At 39.5% G+C, this 22,908-nt stretch overlaps 1 protein-coding gene across 2 annotated transcripts in view; it reads left to right on the forward strand.

Annotated features, from left to right (window-relative positions):
* The window catches only part of fam184a (family with sequence similarity 184 member A), a 191,387-nt gene that overhangs the window by 39,174 nt on the left and 129,305 nt on the right, over window positions 1-22,908 (forward strand). The gene's annotated exons all lie outside the window — the stretch shown is intronic.

Consider the following 22,908-nt stretch of genomic DNA (forward strand, 5'->3'; position numbering starts at 1 on the left):
TGGTACAAGTCCTTGAAATCTTATCAGAATATAGCAAGTACTTGTACCAAAGCAGCATTTGCCAGTGGGGATATTGTCAGTGGACTCTTGTTCTTATAGCTGTGATCCATCTTTCATGTCTTATGCTCATCAGTGATGTTTATCTGTTTATAGATTGTTTTATATAATGGCTGAGTTAATCCTTGTCATTTGATTGGTGCTTTGTATGCCACATGATGTGGATTATTCATCCCATTTGTGTTGAATTGCATTTAGAGTACAGCTTGGTTCCATTTAGAGTGCAAATTTGGTTCCATACATGTGGTACCATTGCACTCCCCACACACACACACACACACACACACACACACACACGTGTGCACACATGCACATGTGCTCGCACGTGCATACACACACAAAACAAAGCCACTGTGCTGTCTGGAGGCAGTTAGCAGGAAGTTAGAATGAAAAGCAGGGCTAATTTCTAACATTATTTTTTTTTTTCTGCTGCACTGAGAATGTACACAGTCTTTTTTGGGGGGGGGTAGTACATGCGCGCAGAATTGCTGACCCAGTTGTGTGTGTGCGCGTGCATGCGTGGGGGACAACGACTCTACCAAGATGATGATTTGATTGAGCTAACTGATGCTGCTAATTCTTGTAACACACACACACACACAAAATCCACTCCGCTATAAGCCGTCTGGATGCATGAAGAACTGTTTAGCTGAAAAGCTGACGTTTTGGCTGGACAGAGGAACTACACAGTCTTTTTTTATTATTTTTGTGGAAGTCCAAAGTAAGCGCACTGCATCACCAGACTACACGTCACAATTTGGACTTTAGCAGCAGTGGAACACCAAAATGTAAGTCCCTTTTCTGTTGTTTATAAATTAATAAAATATCAAATGACAAGGATCTATTTTAGTCATTATATAAAACAAATAATGATTGTTTTTGCATTCTTTCAATGCAACAAAGCGAACGAATGGTTTGTTCCAGCTTTGACCTCATGAAATATTCGTACCATTGAACTCATAAACATTCATTATTTGTTTAATATACTTACTTGCCCTATGCCACCACACCTTGAACCTGTGATGCTGCATTTTTACATGGCTGTAGAAACCATTTGTTGCAGCTGAAGCACTTTCAAGTACGGCAGCTGTTATATACTGATCTGAGCAAGTGAGCAACATATTCACAGGGCAAGTGACAATTCATCCAGAAACAAAGATGATGATGTTTACTTCAATTCCATCAGCAAGTAATGGGTCAAGATTATATAACACATGACTGCTTCAACACAAATTGACTGCAGCAATCCTCTTTCTGCACAGGCTTGATTATCCATGGCAATTTGGAATGAAGCACTAAGATCTGTGCTGTGTTCAGTGAGCAACGTAACCTTGTCGGTACATAACAGCTGCATCAGAAACAGATCTTACACATTTTAGATGCATTTAAACCTGAACTGGATGACTTCATGATTAATGCAGGTGATAGATTTACATTTAAAATGTTCCCATTCGTGGGTGTACTAAACATGGTGTTCAAATATGAAATCTTGCTGATGTAATTTTGACTTATCTGCCTGGGGTTTAAATAAATAATCTTCATGCACTGCACTGTGGTCGGCATGCACCCTGCTATTTTAAAGATTTGTTTTAAATTGCATGCCATTATTTATGCCTGTTTCATGAAAAATGTTAAATGTCTCAGTTTCCTGCCACTGATAGTTACTGTAAGTGAAGGTTCATGCTAGGGCTGCAACAAACGATTATTTGGATCAACGATGAATCTGATGGGATTTCGACACGATTAATCGGATTAGTGGGGAATTTTTTTTTAAATGTACCAGGGAACCAATTTTTCTCTCCTTCCATCACTTTATTTAACAACAGAACATTATTTGAAAACTTAAAATACTTGAAAATCAACAAATCGTCAAATGTCCCTTGGCTGTTGAAATATAAAATAATAAAGAATAAAACAGTTTATAATAAAGAACAAAAATAATTATTTCAAATGACATTGCTTTATCAAAGTGCTGAGTTGCCATAAAACAACATTGAAACATATATAAATGTTGTAAAATATATGGTAGAGGTGCACCGATCAGGATTTTTTAGGCCGATTACTGAAATTTTGATGTGATACCGATCAAGTACATATTTGGATCATGCCCAAAATAAGAATATAGGTCTAATGTGTAGTACTATTTTTGCATTAAAACTTAATGATGAAAACAAAAAACATGCATTCAAATAAAGACACTAGAATAAACTGCCAACTTTTGTTTTATTACACTGACTTTGTTCTACCAGCAAGCTTTTTTTTTTTTTCCCATATTTCCTGTTGCTCAAGTTACACCCTACAGAACATTGAGAATGTAAAATACAGCCCTCATTCTATGGGGTTAAAATTGTCTCATTAATATTTGTAAATGCACACAGGGTCATCTACAAATAATCATTGATTTGCAAATGTGTTCAGATATCCACAAATGCAAATTTCATATTTCTAACTTGTAAATTGGTCTTTGCAAATAATGTTGTATTTGCAAATATAAAACTTAATTTGTAATAAAAAAAAAAAAAATTACATTTGTAAAAATGGAAATTGTATTTGTGAATTGAGTTTCAGCATTTGTGGATCACCAATTACATGCATTCATTGCTTTCCTCTGTGACGTAATTTTGAGACATTCTTTTCGCGAAATCCACAGATCCACAAACAAATGCCTACTGATTCACAAATACACACTCACCACACTGGATATCCACTAGATGGCAGTGTGGTTCCATTCATTACACAGTAGTCTATTTAGATCTCTGAGTTTCTTACCATCTTTGCTGTATGGTTGCTGCCGCTGTAGTGTCTCTGTAACTGAAAGTTGTGCAAATTGTTTGTTCTTTGTCGGGTCTGGCTTCTGCTCTGCTCGAGAGCTAGCCGCTTTTTGAAACTCCTGGTATTTTGTCAAGTCACAATTCTTCAAATGTCTAATTAGGTTTGTAGTATGGAATGTTTTTGGGTTTACTCCTCCTCGAGGGATTACCTTTGTCGCAAGTGTTGCAAATAGCAAATTTCGTGTCTGTTTTTGACACCGCAAAAAAAGTCCAGACCGGTGAAGCCATTTGAAACTGCACATGCTCTTGGCTGGGCGTGTCATGACAGGACCAAGCGCTCCCTGCGCTACTGCCTGCACTGTTGTGATCGGTCCTTTTGATCGGCGCATTTTGCCGATCAAACCGATCAAGGGCTGATCGGCTGATAATGATCGGTACCCGATTGATCGGTGCACCTCTAATATATGGTGAAAAAAAGAGGTATTTTTGTTGCTGCAGCTGAGCAATTAGCATAACCAGTTAACCATAAAACCTAAATCAAAAACTGTAGCCTGGCTCACTATATGTGCAACATTCTCTGTATAACTATGTGGTTATTTCACAATGACACATGTGACTCATGTCTCTCTCTCTAGAATTATATTGTAGCATTATTAATTATTACTATTATTATTGTATCTATTATTATTAATATATAAATAAAATAAATTAAAAAATATTATCATTTGCAATACATTTGACTCTTTTATGACAACAAACGCTGAGCCATTAATTATTATACAGAAAATGAATGCACAAACATGCTGAAATGCCAGCAGCTTAATGCTAACTTTAACATTGAAAACGCCATAGACATGCTAATGCATTAGCATTGGCGTTAGCATAAAATACATCTATCAACTGTTTCAGAAGACCATAACAGGTCAGTTTAACATAAAAAAGGTAAATATTCCTCAGACATATGCTCTTTAGGGTTTTAGTGGGGAAAAATTAAGATAAAGCGAAATAAAACAAATGAAACCAACGAAGCAGCAGCTCGAAGCACTCCTTCATTGGTTCAAGATTCAAAGCAAAGCTCGGTTGATTATATGGAAGAAACTAAACATTTGCGGTAAAACAAAGTTATTTAGCAACTAATCGAAGACTAAATTAGTTGACAACTATTTTAATAATCGATTTTAATCGATTAACTCGATTAGATGTTTCAGCTCTAGTTCATGCCTCTCGTTCTGCACAAATAACCACAGAGCGCCATTTATTCATTGTGCGTGCTGCAAACAACTGCTGATCACTGGTCTTATCAATGACTGTCACCATAAAGTTAACTGTGAAGGCAGGTGTTATTCATCACTATGTCCTTTTTTAAGGCAAGTTAAGAAAAAGACAGCAGCACACTTTGGGCTTCATTCTAGAATGTTCATCTTAAAATTCTCTTACTTTTTGTACAGTGAGCTCATATGAGATTCAGCAAACTACTCCAACTTCAAATCACTGTGTAAATGTCCTGCATGAACATGATGAATGTCAGCTGAGTGTAAACCAGTGTGCATGCATGAAGACTGTAAATTATCATCAATTTCCCAATAATGTCATATGCAGTAACCCCATGTGCCCTTCTCCATATGGCCGAGGTATTCAAGAAAATGGCACTGAAGACACAAAAGAGGAACCCTATGAATTTTTATTGGACAAATTTGGAAATTGAAGTTCTACTATAATTGATCCTCAAAACAGTGTCTAGTTCTTAACAATGAAAACAGTTGTGTTAAGAGATCTGCTGTCAAGGAACGGGGGGAAAGTGCTGTTAATGCCATGTCGCCCCAAGGGTGTACTTTCCCTGAAGCAAAGAAAAAAATGGTTTGACATGAACATGGCGTAAAAAAAGTCTCACCATTGCAAGGTGATTGATGACTGCAACAGGAGGGAGTTGAGAGTAAGTGTCAATCATGTGGGCCATCAGGCCCTACGTCAGTTCCGCTCTGATGTCACTACAAGTGGTCGCAACAGGTGCTGGAGGGCTACAAACAAATTCCACAAGATGGCGCCCATTAGCTTGTGTGGAATTGTATCATTCTTTCCTGAGGAACTGAAATAGCGCTTCGGCTCATCAAATGAGGGGAAGATGCACTGAAGTCGGGTCAGGTCGTTTCAGTGGAGCGCCCCTGGGACGTAGTACAAGCAGCCATGAACAATAAAATCTCTGTTGTTTTGGTAAGTCATTGCTTGAGTGCAGAGTTGTGATAATCTTCTTCACTGTTTGTTTATACATGTTCACCAGTGGGTTATCCAGTGATCAGCACAAAGTGCGGTTGATGTCTCGTGTAAATCACAATACTTTGAAGGAGCTGATAAAGCACACGTGATGACATAACAGCACACAGGCATAAGCTGTACTTCACCAGTACATTTGTTTATAGCCAATATGGCGCATGTCCGAGGTAACGACGACTCATTGTGGAAAGGAAAATTGTCTTTTGGATTGATTCCTGGACAGGATAGAAAATCTTCATCTACAGTTGATCTAGAGACACTTGTGCATCTGTTTGTTTAATGTGGGAATGTTATTGCATGCCGACAAACACGCGATCCTTGACAGATCCTTAGCCTGGTCCGATGGCTGGGAAATCCCAGATGATCAGGATCTGAGGACCTACTGCAGCCTTTATCTGTTTGCACAGCTGTTGGTTTACAAGCCATCACCTCCTCCGCCTGATCCACCATTGAGGACTATGAAGATGCATGAAAGATAGTTTTGCAGTTTCAGATGTTCTTTTTTTACTGTTAAAGGCATAAAGAGCCCATTTTCATTAATATATTAGTAATTCATTCATTCATTCATCCAGTGAATGAATGAATGAATTAATCTTTATAATGTTGAACTTTATTTGCATAACACTTTTCTCAACAGTTACAAAGTGCTGAGAATTAAGGCTGTATAATTAATTAAATTTACAATTACACAACAATTCAAATTGTGACGTTAAATAGCATAATATCAACATAATTATAAAGGGTAATTTATATAGGGTCATCAGACCGCTTCAAAGTAATGAAATATACCCTCAAATAGTGATAAATCTAGACATGTCCCAACCGAACATACATTGTGTTTGTGTCTACAAAGAAAAAAAAAAATGACAGAATTGGTTCACGCAGCACATTCCTCATACAAGCTACTTATGAATAAATTTTTCATACAAATGGTTCTTGCAGGAGACCTATTATTACAGTAATAAGCAAAGAATAAAAGCTAACAAATACAATGGTCACATTAAAATGAGTAAAACAACAAAATCCAGTTTGTATACAACAAAATTTCAGAGACAAAATGAGTTTAGTTTACAAGCAATTTCAGTGGAAACAGGCCAGTGTACACGTTACTGTGCATGGTGCTCATGCATGCTGAAAATAAGCAGACAGAAGCACAGGACAAAGGGGACGACACATTGTAGGAAAAGTATTTCCCTCTGTTTTTTTTCTGCTGCACATCATTTATTTTGAGCGCGCATGAGCACCAGGTATGCACACGCCTGAATATAGGAGAAATCACATTGACAAAGGGTACTATTTTCTTCATCCTTTGGCCTTAATTTAAATTCCCCACAGTAACTAACCTCTTCTGAACATTTCATGTCCTTCTGTACATTATTCTGGTTGAAACGGTAACATTTAGGTCATGTTTTGTTTACTTCTGTTCTGATTCTGGTGACAAACATCTGCAAAGTATTTTAAGAGTGCATTCTGTATCGATTTTGGTATACACATGCAGGTCATCTGGAAAGCATTCACAGCACTTCACTTCTTCCACATTTTGTTATGTTACAGCCTTGTTTCAAAATGGATGAAATTCATTTTCTCCTCAAAAGTCTACACACAATACCCCATAATGACAATGTCAAAAAGGTTTTTTTTGTTTGTTTTTGCAAATTTATTAAAAATAAAAACCTAAGAAATCACATGTATGTAAGTATTCACAGCCTTTGCCATAAAGCTCAAAATTGAGCTCACGTGCATCCTGCTTCCACTGATCATCCTTGAGATGTTTCTGCAGCTTAATCAGAGTCCACCTGGGGTAAATTCAGTTGATAGGACATGATTTGGAAAGACACACACCTGTCTAAATATAAGGTCCCATAGCTGACAGAACATGTCAGAGCACAAACCAGACATGAAGTCAAAGGAATTGTCTGTAGACCTCTGAGACAGGATTGTCTCAAGGCACAAATCTGGGGAAGGGTACAGAAACATTTCTGCTGCTTTGAAGGTCCCAATGAGCAAAGTGGTTTCCATCATCTGTAAATGGAAAAATATAATCTGGACCAACTTTCTATCCTCTTTTAATCCTCTTCAAAGCTGTCCTAGCTTTGAAGTACTTCTTGACTTACTCCCTCCATAAAGCCATGGAGAGAGCCTTCTTTCCATTTCAATTTCTACAGTCATCAACTTCTCAAAGTACTCCCTCCACCTTCTAAACACACTCCCCTGGCTTGTCAGCCGCATGTCTTTTGAAAGGACGTCAACTGCTTCGCACTACAAAATCCTAGGAGAAGCAGAGACATCATAGACCTTTGGGACAATATATGACTTATTTGTTTATATATATATATATATGAGAGAGAGAGAGAGAGAGAGGGGATAATTAAAATGGCTGTTTCAGTGACTTATTTGCCATTTAACACAGATAGGAAATCAAATATCGCCTGTCTGTTGCCACATCATTCAACCTTGTTTGACCTTGAAAGGTCAAATTCAAGATCATAGATGTTAACTCAGGTTTGGAGTCCACATGGGTTTAGCATGGTGAAAGGGTTGGGTGTGATAAGTATAAAGGGCTTCAGTGTTGAATTAAACCAAGCAGATTATCCTCTGATGATCATCTGAGATTGTCTTTTTTCTTCTTTCTTTTTTTGGTATTATTTTTGAGCTTGGCCACAGATCTCTAGTCAGGTTTCAAGTTCAAATACATGTAGTTTTGTTATAATTTGCAGAAGCTACTGTTGTGGTTTTAGTTGTGGGTTCTCTTTGGCCTCCAGGTTCTGAATCTTCAGTGTTTTATTCATATCATGTCAGGTTGCCATGGTCATGCTTCAGTTTTGATTGATTGTTTCGTTCATTCTCTGTGTATCTTTTCTTTGCCACATATTTTGTTTTGCTAAATGGTAAATGAACTGCATTTATATAGCGCTTTTTCATCTGCATCAGACACTCAAAGCGCTTTAGAAATAATGCCTCACATTCACCCCGATGTGAGGGGTGAATGTGGTGTTTTGCTTTATTGTTTATTGTTTGCTTTCGCTCTTGGTCTCTTATGTTACTTTAGTCTTAGTTTAATTCTGTTTATCATATTTATTCCATTATGCTTTAGTCACCGGTTTTGCTTATTATTGATATTCAAGTGTTTCTTATTTGATTATGTTCTGATGTCACTTATTGCTTATCAGTTGTTTCCTTTTATTTATTGCATTATTCTGTAGTTTCTGGTTTTGTCATTCTGTTCATTTGTTTTCAGTGTAGTCTTGGTTTATATTGTCACCTCCTTATCGGTTGTTGCATTTACTTTTAAATTTTAATCAGTATCACTTCTGTTCTAGTTTTGATTATAATCAATGCTCTTTGTGTTTCCCGCTATTTAGTTTAATCACGTTATTTCCTATTTTTTCCCCTTTTGTTTTGTTCACGTTAATTATTGTTTGTCTCATTTTGCACCATTGGGTTTTCAGTGACTGAGTTATCTTGCCCCAGTTCGCTTTGCTTTTGTTTCACTGCACTCTCTTGCACTTACCTTTGACTTCCCGGCCACACCCCCTTCCAGGCCCTTCCACAAACCTGCACTTCATCACACCTTGATTAGTCTGATCCTCATTTAAGCCCTCACAATCTCACAGCTCACTGCCAGATTGTTGAGTTCGTGTTCGGGGCGCTGGTCATGGCGACAAGCAGCAGCAGCGTGTTGAGTGTGCAGTGTGTATGAGGACTATCTTCTGGGTGTGACCATTCAGTGCCTCCATGAGTGCCTTGATTGCACAGATTGGGATGTTTTTAAAAACAATTGCAAAGATTTTGACGAACTTACAGAAACAGTGTCTGCCTACATCTTGTTTTATGAAAACATAACTATCCCTCGCAGATCATTTCGTTCCTTCTCAAACAACAAATTCTGGTTCTCTAAAGATGTTAGAGACTCAGTAATACAGAGAAGTAAATGCTTTGAAGGAGGGGATGTGTCTATCACATATTGCAGAAAGAAGTCAAAAGTAATGTTAGAAGAGCTAGAAATGACCACAAGAACAAAGTGCAACGCCTTTTTACCTCTGGAAATCTACGTTCATCTTGGAAGGGAATGAAATCTGTTAGGAATGGAATCAAAATCAGGCACTGGTGTTCTGAGCACTAACCTGTTTCCTTCAGATGTGGTCTTTGCAAATGAATTGAATACTTTTTATAATCGATTTAATGTCCTGAATTTTAATCAGAAATTGTGTGTCCTTCAGAATGATGAGCCCAGTAATATTAACTTATCCATTGATAGAGGTGTGGTCCTTAAGCACCTTAAAAGTAGTAAGGAAAGGACAAGTTCAGGGCTTGATGGTATTGGGGGAAGGGTAATTAAAAACTGTGCAGAGCAATTGGCTGATATATTCTGCCACATCTTTTCTTGTTCAATGGAACTTCGCAGAGTACCCTCCCTTTGGAAATCCTCAACAATTGTTCCAATACCAAAAAACAAGTCACCTAAAGAACCGAACGATTACAGGCCTATAGCACTAACATCTCTTGTTATGAAGACTTTTGAGAAAATTGTGAAAGAGGAGCTTTTAAGACAAACACAGGGAGTGTTAGACCCACTCCAGTTCGCATACAGATCTGGAAGGGGTGTGGATGATGCGATCTCCACTCTACTCAACGATCTCCACTCTACTCAATCTGGCTTTGCAGCATCTTGAAGGTGCAGATACCTTTATTCGGATGTTGTTTATTGATTTCTCCTCCGCTTTTAACTGCATACAACCACATGTATTGGCAGAGCGATTAAGAGATATGAACATTGATGTTGGCCTAATTTTATGGATGATTGACTTTTTAACATACAGATCGCAGAGAGTCAGAGTTAATGAAACTCTCTCCGATGCTGCTGTATCATCCACTGGAGTCCCTCAGGGCTGCATTTTATCTCCTTTGTTGTTTGTTCTTTATACTAATCTCTGTCAAAGTCAACATGATAATCATCACATCATAAAATATGCAGATGATTCAGTTATCCTCTCCCTTCTGCACGGTGATGACTCCACAGACCACAGTTTGGTCTTGCTCAACTTTTTAGAGTGGTGCCATTCATCCTTTTTATATATAAATGTGGACAAAACTAAAAAAATGCACATTGATTTCAGGAAAACACCACCTGTTCTGAATCAAATGTCCATTGATGGGAAGCCCATAGATGTTGTTGAGAATTATAAGTACCTGGGCACCCAAATTGACAATAAATTATCCTTTGAATTGCAGGTTAATGCAGTGTGCAGTAAGGGTCATCAAAGAATGCACTTTCTGCGAAAGCTTAGGAATTATAACGTAGATGATGTCTTCATGAAAATGTTCTACAGTTGCTTTGTGGAGTCTGTGTTAACCTTTTCCTTCCTGTGTTGGCTCAACTTATTGAACCTTAAGAATCACAACCATCTTTGTAATATTGTCAAGGAATGTGGTAAAATTATGGGAACTCAGTGCACGGACATCATGGACCTTTTTAAAACAAGGGCTGTGTCAAAAGCCAGGAAAATTATGGTGGATTTGGCACACCCTCTGCACTCACAATTTAAGTTTCTGCCCTCGGGCAGATGCCTGGTAATGCCCAGATGCAGAACCAACAGACTAAAAAACTCTTTTATTCCCACAACCATTGCTCTCCTAAATAATACCTAAGGACTCACTGTTGCACTTAAGTCTACATTGACTTGCACCTTATTTCTTGGTTTTTGTTTCGTATATTTATTCTGCTGTGTTTTTGTGAACTTGTATGATGTGTTTTTATGAATGCAATTTTTACTGTTGACTGCACCTGAATTGCCCCCATGGGGACTAAATAAACGATCAAATCAAATCAAATCGCTTTCCAGCCTCCGTCCCGTGCTTTATGTCTTGTTTTGCTTTCCGGTATTTTGATTTTGCCTGTTTTTGACCTTGAGTGTGTCTTGCCTCTGCTCTGATAGCCCAAACACTGTGTATTTTGACCTGTGCCTGTTTTTTTTGACTACGCCTCAGCTTCTCGTCTGTCTGCTACCTCTGCCACGCTGCTGGACCACACGTTTCCCGACCTCCTGCCTGTTTTACTCATTAAACCTCTTTTGAACTCTATCAGTCATGTGAGTTTGCACTTGTGTCCATACCGTTTGTGCCACGCCTGATAGCTACACATATTGAGTTCTGGCTTCTGGCAGCTTCAGTCCCAGCTCAGTGATATCAGCCTGAGAAAAACATGTTGAAATATAATCAAATTCAAACAAATCATTCTTTCTCACATAAACTGTGAAACATGAGCTGTTAAAAGAACAGAAAGTCAAATGAGATGAAACAGAAAATTTGAGAGCGACATAGTGTCGCTTTGGGCCTGTGCTGCTGGTGACTCATCTGACCTGATTCTGCACAGTATCAAGCAGCAAAGAGATGGTATACTGCAGTGAAATACAATGATCACCTGTCTGTTATGACACACTGTGCATATAATGTATTAACACCGATTGCAATTTGACATATGTAACAATTTCATAATAATGTAATGCCTTTTTTTACATTGACAGGAGATTGATGAGTTGTTCATATTAATCAAAATGCCATACTTGATGATTTTGCTGGTGTGAGTATCACACCTCACTTGAAACAAATGTTTTCATTATGTAAAGTGAAAAATGTAACTCCTGTGGGAAATTGAGAGGATCTTATGTTAGGGAGGGGTGTTATTTCAAAAAATTTGGAAATGTTTAAAATGTTTGCATGGAATATGGAAATATACACGGAATAAACCATAGCAGGATAAATTTTGGGTCATTTGGTTCCAAAAACCCATATGGACGGAGCCAGTGAAGATATCGGGTTCAAAAATCACCAAAAATATCAACGAAAATGTCATATCTTGAGAACCGCTGCACCTAGAGACTTGAAATTTGGCTCCAACTGTTGCTTGACCCCAAGTTTATATTCAACTTCTATAGTAACAATAAGCCTATCTGGTGTTTTTTAAGAGTAATGGACAAAAAACACAATTTCAGTACATATGTTACCATCAATTGTAACAAACAAAATCTATGTACTTTTTATTTCAGGAACATCAGTTGAGTATAATCATCACATGTAAAGAATGACATGGCCACAATGAACTAATTATAAGCAACAGAGTGGTTTTCTACGTCAACAGCACATATATACGACACACGCGTTACTTAAAATTTTCAAACGCTCTGTCCATATGGGTTTTTGGAACCAAATGACCCAAAAATTATACTGTTATGGTTTATTCCATGTATATTTCCATATTCCATGCAAAAATTTATACATTTCAAAAATTTTTGAAATAACACCCCTCCTTACTTATGTAAAGCTGTCCCTCATGAGACACCGGTGTTCCTGAGGGAACACCGGTGTCTCATGAGGGTCAACAGTTTGGCTTTTAACAACAGATGGTTGTTGGAATACACAGCATACAACAGATGGTTGTTGGAATACACAGCATAGAGTGTCATCCTCACACTGCTCCAGTGGGAAATCAACCAGTGTTCACTCACCTTTCGGCCACCACCTTCTATTTAACTGAGAGAACGAGTTTAAATGTCTGGGGTCAGTGGTTGGTGAAGTTGAAGGAATGGATGAGCTGTAAGACAGTGACATGTTTGTCGACGAATGAGGCTGAGACTTGGAGCGTGAAAGGAGTGCAACAGAAGAAGGTAGACATGGCAGAAACGCCAAAACCTGTAAAGTTTGAAGAGGAACAGAATTTTTAAGTGAGCCAGAGAGAGAATCAGAGGTACAACAAAAGTAAGAGCAACAGCTTTGATACGGAAAAGTTTGAAGTGGTTTCTGCATGTGAATAAAGGAGATGATTAATAAGTTGATAAAAATGTGAAAAGATCCACGGCAGCGCAGGGGAAACTGGAAAAAAAGGAGATACTGTGGACCAGTGATTTCAAAAGTATGGTCTGAATAATACAAGAAAACAGTACACCTTATTAATAAAATGCATAAGTAATCAACACATAAACTAGAAACATAGCACAATTAATAAACAAATGTGTTCTTTTGCATAATATCTTCTTCAATTAATAAAAAATTAAAGTGGATTTGATTGAGGTGAATTTTATGTTATAGTCAGAAAGAGTTTAACAAAACAATGTTTATGCGATTGTCTATAATGATCTGCAAATCCAGACATATTAATTATGATAGTAACCATGGGAACATCAGATTAAAATCATGCCCCCCCCCCCCATATTATTTTTCCTCTCAATGAACTAATTTTATAGTATTGTTTCATATTGTGAAATAATGTAATACAACTTTACAGTATTGAATTCCTCAGCTTGTCTGGTAAGAATTTAGAGACGGTACAAACAACCTGTGCAGTCGATGTGTGGACTGAAAACAAATCGGGACTTTACATGGCATCTTGGCAACAGTGTGCAGTCGCACAGATGCTGTAAAGACTCTCCATCTGTTTTTTCTGGGCGCTTGGATCAGAAGGAAATTCAACCATGCTGCTTGACCAGTTTGAGCCTCATAAACACCGTTCGCAGTAAACACTGTAGTACCCGCACAAAATTACCACTGCTATTAATTTAAACAGCAGGAAGTGGAGGCCCCCCTCCACTTCCTGCTGATATTACAAGGGAAGTGGGGCACAAATGTACACAGTATAATCCATACAGTATACTCAGGCTAAAGGGGTCCAGACTCTCATCTCAGCTTCTTTTGTCTGGAGACGTCACGACCACACACGAACATATAGCCAGAAGACTTCCTTAAAAACTTTTTCCACTTTCTTTGCCTTCTGTCTTTATATATTTTCTGTCATCCAAGTGGTGATGGGGTCAAAGACACACAATTCACACAACGCACGGGGTAGACTGCTGCGGTACCTGAGAATGATTTATGGGCAAATTAAAGGTGTCTGGAACATCTCTTTCTATGTGCAGGCTTCCACCTGGCTCTTGGGGAAGTCATGACCTATAGGTACAAAAAGTGAGATTGTGTCCAGAAGCTTTTAGATTCAAACCCCTGAGTACTTGGCATAGAGGCACCCTGCACTCACTGCGCGTGGGTGTGTGTGTGTGTGTGTGTCTGTGTCTCTGACTGGGTAATTTATCATTGTAAAGTGCTTTGAGCAGCTGCCTCAGATGGTACTGCACTTTATAAATACGCAGATTACTCTGTTATGTTAATGATAGTTACTCAGTGTAACTATCACTGTTATGCTGATGACTAATACTTGTGTATCTTTGTCTTTGACATGTTTAGGCCCATAACCAAGTAGGAGAACTTTACTGATTGTGCATTAAAGTGTAGGTATTTAACCACTGTCTCTGATTCCAGTGGTTTAAAATGCCCCCTGACACTTGCACGACTTTGATGCACGCACTTGCACGCCCTGTGTCGTGCAGGAGAGTAAATTTGTTGTTAACGGGTGTAGACTGAATGTGAGAGGGGCGTCGGTGCGTGCAGTTGTGCAAAGACAATTTTGAAATGTTCAAAAAATCTTTCACGCATAAATGTCGTGCAGCGTTGCGTGATCTGCTTGCCAACACTACGTGAAGCTCATCAAATCGAGTAAAGAAGTGAACAGTGCAAGTGATTGCACCAGCGCACCGCATCAGCACGGCTCGTCTGAATGATTATAAAAAGATGTTAAATCGGTCATAAACATACTTTTACAGCTGCACACAAGAAGGAAAGAACATGCAACTGTTTTACCAAGCCATGACAATGGCAACATGACAAATAATGACCTTTTTAGACGGCTCCAAATGCTTTCTCCACACGCACTCTGAACGACTGCGGCCTGTGATTCAGGAAGCAATTCGAGCCATTTTCAACAGCCAACTCACAGAGAAAATGATTAATCCGCTACGAAATAATTATTTTATATACCCGGCGTCCAGCGCACAACATGTGGCAGCCAGTGGAACAAAGCACTGTGTCCAGCTGGGAACACAGCAGGTGGGATTGTCATGATGATGTGCGTGCAAGTGTGGGGATCAAAGTCGTGCAAATGTCAGGGGCCTTAAGACAGGAACTTCTGAATTGTCCTAGATTCTGGTTTGATTTTGTAAATCGTATTGGAAATGGGTACTGAAAATGGGTATCAGCCCTGTGATGGACTGGCACCCCATCCATGTATCTGGGGATAGGCACTGTCCCGATGGGCCTTGTGGCCTGTATCAGGTTTTTTTTGTTTGTTTCAGCAGAACAAAACACACACACCAGTCGCATCATTATGACTATATCCTGTGTTCCACTCACACCACAGTAAGCAGCTGCCCTGTCTGATGGTGTTCTGAATGTGCTGGTAATTGAACCAAGATCAGTCTCTTGGTATATGATAGTGATAAATGTGCAATAAAATCTTCTAAGGCAGCCAAAAAAAAAAAAAAAAAGCTTGGAGAAAGTGGTTTGTTGTGGCTCTCATTGGCAACCTCCATCAAATTCAAGTAGCTGTTGCTTGGCTACAAGGCTGTTACTGCACACTTAAACATAATTGCACTCTTCTAGGTCTATACAGCCGTGTAACCTTTACAGCCACGTGAAGCCACATTGTATGTATTTATAGTTACCTGTTGTCACGGGGTGACTTTCTTTCCGGGTGGTGTTTTGGTAGTACTGCAGAATAATTTGCCTATTCCAGAATATTTTTCAAGAGATGAAAAGGTGCAAATTGCATGAGCACATTTACAGAACAAATACATAGACAAATAGTAGCTGCAGTACATAATGTACTGCAGCTCTTTTGCTTATTTCCAGTGGACTACGCCTGATTTTCAGCCCAAGTTAGGGTCTCATGAGTCTTGTCCGGGGCGCAGTGGTGGATGAGCAGAAAGCTTTACCCACTAGAAAATCGCTCACTTCTGAGCTCTCCGTGAAAATGGCCACATGTCATTTGCTGGTACACCTGTTTTTGAAAAATGACCACTTTCTGATTGGTTTACTTCATGTTATGGCCAAAAGAAGCTCATGACTAATTATGTGACTTGGCCTTTTTTACTCTGCACCTTACTTTGTTTCATGTCGCTCCTTGTGTTGTAGTTGAATGCACCTCAAATGCACCTGCGTTATGATTTTTAGCTGCAACAAAAATGAACGTCGCCAGAGGGCTGATACAAGGTCTTTCCATAAAGTATCGTACCTTTTTATTTATTTATTTTTTTAAACTATATGGATTTGATTCATATGTTTTCACGTCAGACAAGCTTGAACCCTCGTGCACATGCATGAGTTTTTCCACGCCTGTCGGTGACGTCATTCGCCTGTGAGCACGCCTTGTGGAAGGAGTGGTCCTGCCCTGTCATCGGATTTTCATTGTCTGGAAATGGGGGAATGATTTGGGGGGTTTTTCCATCAGAATTTTTTCAGAAGCTGTTAGAGACTGGCACCTGGAAACCATTCGAAAAATTTATCTGGCTTTCGGTGAAAATTTTACGGGCTTCACAGAGAATAAGGTCTGTTAGTACAGCTTTAAGGACCCCTTTAAGGACGCTCGGCTCACCGCGCTCCGAGCTGCGACGACGCGGCACAAACCACCGGACCATTTCTAAATGGATGGCTCTTTGAATACGAGACCGTTGTGTGCTCTTTCTCTAGTTATCACAAGAGCTGGACATCAGCCATTTTCCAGCAGATTTCACTTTTAACAAGAGATTTTGTCATGGAAAGCCGCGCGGAGGCTTCGCGCGTCATGACCGATTCGCTTTGGAACAAACACTTTGGGCAAACTTTGGACAAAGGAACACCTCCGTTTCGGCGTGTCAGAGGACAAGTTCGGACATGCCTATTTCGGCTTTCAATGCTTACCAGTCGAGTGAGTTATAAGAGAAATTGTGGAGAGCTGGGCATGTCCGAACTTGTCCTCTGGCACGCCGAAACGGAGGCGTTCTTTGTCTCGCTTGAACAGCGAATCGGTCGTGACGCACAAAGCCTCCGCGCGGCTTTCCACGACAAAATCTCTTGTTAAAAGTGAAATCTGCCAGAAAATGGTTGATGTCCAGCTCTTGTGATAACCAGAGAAAGTGCACACGACGGTCCCGGCTCCACACAGACCATCCATTTAGAAATGATTCGGTGGTTCGTGCCTGTCATCGTGGCTCGGAGTGCGGCACGCCGAGCGCCATTGTGGGCCGTCTTTAAAGCTGTAGTAATAGTCCTTATTCTCTGTGAAGCCCGTAAAATTTTCACCGAAAGCCAGATAAATTTTTCGAATGGTTTCCAGGTGCCAGTCTCTAACAGCTTCTGAAAAAATTCTGATGGAAAAAAAACCCAAATCATTCTGCCATTTCCAGACAATGAAAATCCGACGACGGGGCGGGACCACTCCTTCCACAAGGCGTGCTGACAGGCGAATGACGTCACCGACAGGCGTGGAAAAACTCACGCATGCGCACAAGGGTTCAAGTTTGTCTGACATGAAAACATATGAATCAAATCCATATAGTTAAAAAAAAAAAAAAAAAGGTACGATACTTTATGGACAGACCTCGTATGTCTGTAATGGTGTTTTTGACTAAGTATGACTTCATTATGAAGTCATTCACCAATCAATCACAGATATTTTGCAAATCAGTGTATGCTTTAGATTATTAATTTAGGCATCGTGGTTATTGAGATATGGTTGTATTTCACAAACTCGGCCTAAAAAGTGTAACAGCGTCAAAATGGTCATTTTTTTCAAAATTCATTATTTAAAGTATACACATGTATCCCTTTCTAATGCAACCTTCTGGATTTAATTATTCCATTTAGTTTTAGAGAAAAAAGCTATTTATGTGACATAAATAAGTGGAAAATGTATTGAAATTCAAAACGGTTTTGTTGATTTTCTTGGAATTGACCTTCTATGAAAAAAATAGCATATTCAGTCAATTTTCATGCAAAATCTATTGAAGTGGTATCAAAATGTTCGGAAGAACCTGTTCTTTCATAATATTCCGTATTTAAAGACATCTGGGCAAAAAAATGACTGTATAATTATTGAATCACTACCGTCACCGCCACTACCGCCGAGTCCACCCCTGACAAAATTATTTCAACAGAGTAGAAATTCTTTGATTTATTTACAGATGTTATGAAATACATGTCACAGGAAAGAGAACATCCTAAGCTTTAAAATGACACCAAGATTGTCTTGATAGGTCTTCTCCAAGAAATGACATCTGATGTTCATAAAAATTAACCAGAGCGTTACAAGTCCACCCTTTTTGATACACCAGTATATGAAATGTGACCATATGCAAAAATGTGGATTTTTTTCAGACTGTGTTTTCGTTGACCTTTGACCAATGTGCTAGAAAATCTAACCACCTCTAGCTATCGATCCAGGTAATGTTCCCACGAGGTTTGAAGGAAATCCACCCAGCCATTTTTGATTGCTCTTGTGCACAGACACAAGCCAGTGAAAACACTACCCTAGTGTCATTCCTTTGCCGACAGACAGGGTAATAATTGTGACCATTTATGTGTTTAATGGTAACCAGTCCAACAGTAACGGGCTGATGCCCGTTAATACTGAAGCAGGACTGTGTTCATATTAAACTGCTTGAAAACTCACTGAATTGGTTGACACAAAGACAATACTAAAATAAATGCAGCAGAAAACTTAACAAGGAGGTTGATGTACCCAATCCCTGAACGCTAAGCCAGCGAAGCGTGGATCCAGTTTGGATGGGGGTAATGGGCTACACTCATGTGAAACTATTTCCTTCCTAAATTGCCTTGCTAGTCACACAATACTAAAATACACTTCTAAATTATATCAGCCTCTAGTTTTTCATACTGGAGAATTGTGTGTGATAAATTAGTCATAATGCCACATGTCTCACAACATGCACAAGCGACAATCTCCTTCTCTTGAGTAAGCAGCGGATACCGTGCTGATACCTATTGGCCATTATTTTTAGAGCTTTAATGTCATTTTAGAGCAAAAGTGTCTAACTCTGCTCCACAACACTTTTCCATGACACCTGTGTGCTTTCAGATAAAATTATTCAGTGAATAAAGAGTGACACATTTCCCGTGATGACTCTTAAAAAGGATTCTGTGAAAATCAGGCTGACGTTTCTGCACTTGTGCCTCCTGGTATGAAACCTCAAAGATTTCTTCATGAAGGAATATTAAAAGACAAAAGAGCGAAAAACAACATTACCAACTTGGAATACAGGAGAGCTTCTATAATGTTGTGTCTTGACATGTGCTAAGCTGTCACGAGTACCAATTCACTGAGGTTCCAACTGAAAAATAGCCTCCAACTACGCCCCAGCAGTCACAGCCCAGTGAGATACTACCCTAAATGTGCACTGGGACTGGGGGGGTCTGGATTCTGTATCAAGTTTCAATTTCTATAAGGGTTTGAAGGATTACGTCAAAACTACTTCACAGATTCTCACCAAATTTACACCACAGATAGATATTAGGGCACGGATGACTCCAGTGAATTTTGGTGGTGATCTGGATCCAAAGTTGCAGACCGAACGGTCCCCCCCCCCCTAAAAATTTGTCCGCCCTGCCTTCTATGCACATGCGTCATTTGGGACCACAGCAGCTCGTCTGAGATCGAGTCTCTACACCCAAAGCGATTAAAGGGAATAATGTGATGATTAACCATCAGATGACAAAGTAAAACCTCTTAAATCATTCTAAAGTCAGTTTTAAGCAGAAACAAGGTAATAACTGGTGAGTCGCTACTGATATTTTGATTTTTTGGCCACGGAACACGAGATAGAGAGCTGGAAAGAAGGCACAAGGTGCATCAATCTGGCGAGGAACAAACACAACCAGTGAGCTTATATAACCCCAAGTGTCAATCAGGAAATCAAGAACAGGTGTGCATGGAAAGCACCAGAAACAGGGCTTGGCCAGAGAGAGAGAGAGAGAGGAAGAGAGAGAGACAGACAGACAGACAGACCCGAAACAAGAAAATGAACACACAGAAAAGCAATGCATGAGCAAAAGGAAAATAACAAAACGGATGAAACACAAAACAGAAACCCAGACAAAATGTCAGACCCTGACAGGACCGTTTGGTTGGCGACACCTGATTGGTGGACGTCATAAATCTCTGACTGCTCTTGTTTTGATAATGCCAGGTTACAATCTAAGAAATTAAAATACAGTGCACTCTGTTTTATTTAAGCAGTAAGCACAACAATTAGTGTGTGTATGTGTGCGTGCGCGCTCACATCAGAGACTCTTTAAATCTCCTCTGTTAATATAATAGATAATAATATATAATATACCATCCATAATCCTGTGGCAGGCTGCACTCTTCAGAAGAACACGTTTTCAGATGCTAACAGGTACATTTTAGCTTTGTAACGTGTTGTTATACCACAGACATTCGCGTAAATGCACAATGTGAGCACATGATGCTGCGTTCAGTGCAGCTTGTAATTGGCAGTGATCTGATCATTTTTATTACACACAAATGTAGATTGCTGCTCTGGGAGCTGTTGGACCCAATACCTTCTATCTTGACCCTGAATGTTAATCTGGGCCAAAAATCAGTCTTAGTGTCATATATTTATTAAAACTGTGAGTAAATGCTGCTGGTCTGGATGGTGACATTACAGTCTCATTGTTTTCATGTTCATGCCAGCAGTGCAGCAGGGTGTGTGTTCGCGTCTGTCTGTATAGAAAATAACCAGTCAGCAGATTTTCAAGAAAATTGGTAGAACTATTCTTTGGAAAGGTTTTTCCAAATGATGACTCTTTGGAGCACATTGGCCAAAGGTCAAGGTCGATATTGTCAGAAAATTGTAATAAACAAAACAAAACACATTTCCTGGGATGTTTGGAACCGAGCAGGTGAGAGAGCTGATACAAAACTGATCTCCATCCATCATTTGTCATTATTTGATGTAGCTCATGATGTCATGTTACTGTAGTTCACAAAACATATTTCGTGGATATCTGACACCAGTCTGCCTCGATAGTGTTTGTCTGTATCTTGAAATGAGTCTGCTCAGAGGGTGTTCATCACCCCACGATGCCTTTTTGTTTTTTTACAGTTACATAATGTGTCTGATTTTCTCACCAAATCTGTCAGCGTAACAACATGTCGAGCATAAACACTCATTCTGCACTCCACTTATTTTGACAGTTTGAAAATAAATAGTGCCTCTTTTGAACTATTTCATACGCTTGATGTGCTTAATTATCTACATGGTTTGTCAAACATAATGTATGCAGCAGTTAACATAATCAATCAATCAATCAATTTTTTTATATAGCGCCAAATCACAACAAACAGTTGCCCGAAGGCGCTTTATATTGTAAGGCAAGGCCATACAATAATTATGTAAAACCCCAACGGTCAAAACGACCCCCTGTGAGCAAGCACTTGGCTACAGTGGGAAGGAAAAACTCCCTTTTAACAGGAAGAAACCTCCAGCAGAACCAGGCTCAGGGAGGGGCAGTCTTCTGCTGGGACTGGTTGGGGCTGAGGGAGAGAACCAGGAAAAAGACATGCTGTGGAGGGGAGCAGAGATCGATCACTAATGATTAAATGCAGAGTGGTGCATACAGAGCAAAAAGAGAAAGAAACAGTGCATCATGGGAATCTCCCAGCAGTCTACGTCTATAGCAGCATAACTAAGGGATGGTTCAGGGTCACCTGATCCAGCCCTAACTATAAGCTTTAGCAAAAAGGAAAGTTTTAAGCCTAATCTTAAAAGTAGAGAGGGTGTCTGTCTCCCTGATCTGAATTGGGAGCTGGTTCCACAGGAGAGGAGCCTGAAAGCTGAAGGCTCTGCCTCCCATTCTACTCTTACAAACCCTAGGAACTACAAGTAAGCCTGCAGTCTGAGAGCGAAGCGCTCTATTGGGGTGATATGGTACTACGAGGTCCCTAAGATAAGATGGGACCTGATTATTCAAAACCTTATAAGTAAGAAGAAGAATTTTAAATTCTATTCTAGAATTAACAGGAAGCCAATGAAGAGAGACCAATATGGGTGAGATATGCTCTCTCCTTCTAGTCCCCGTCAGTACTCTAGCTGCAGCATTTTGAATTAACTGAAGGCTTTTTAGGGAACTTTTAGGACAACCTGATAATAATGAATTACAATAGTCCAGCCTAGAGGAAATAAATGCATGAATTAGTTTTTCAGCATCACTCTGAGACAAGACCTTTCTGATTTTAGAGATATTGCGGAAATGCAAAAAAGCAGTCCTACATATTTGTTTAATATGCGCTTTGAATGACATATCCTGATCAAAAATGACTCCAAGATTTCTCACAGTATTACTAGAGGTCAGGGTAATGCCATCCACAGTAAGGATCTGGTTAGACACCATGTTTCTAAGATTTGTGGGGCCAAGTACAATAACTTCAGTTTTATCTGAGTTTAAAAGCAGGAAATTAGAGGTCATCCATGTCTTTATGTCTGTAAGACAATCCTGCAGTTTAGCTAATTGGTGTGTGTCCTCTGGCTTCATGGTTTACCATTTCCTGTGTCTCCTCCATGCAACCATTTTGTGTTATGCATCCACTGTGTGTCCTCTGTGCCACACGTCAGCACCCAATGGTGTTCTTTGAGCATCTATTCAGTGATGCTTCTGGGTAGTAGTTGTCCGCTGAGTATTTTTGGGCGACACTGGCATTTCCAACCATATGCATCTATCTATCGATCGAATCGTACCTGTCATTTAAACATGATCAGCGGGCTGTGCCGCTGTCCAAGGTGCTGAAAGAGTATGCACGCTGTGGGCGTGTACAGAATTATAGTGCTGCACCCCCGCTCTCACCACTGAGGTCACTCATGTCTGATCATCTCCTCTCTTAAAAAAATAAAAAGCCAGTGTGCCAATAGCTTATACACTGTTTACTTTTTGC

Source organism: Thalassophryne amazonica, chromosome 21 (genome assembly GCF_902500255.1).
Source record: "Thalassophryne amazonica chromosome 21, fThaAma1.1, whole genome shotgun sequence".
In the NCBI taxonomy this organism is placed as follows: domain Eukaryota; kingdom Metazoa; phylum Chordata; class Actinopteri; order Batrachoidiformes; family Batrachoididae; genus Thalassophryne; species Thalassophryne amazonica.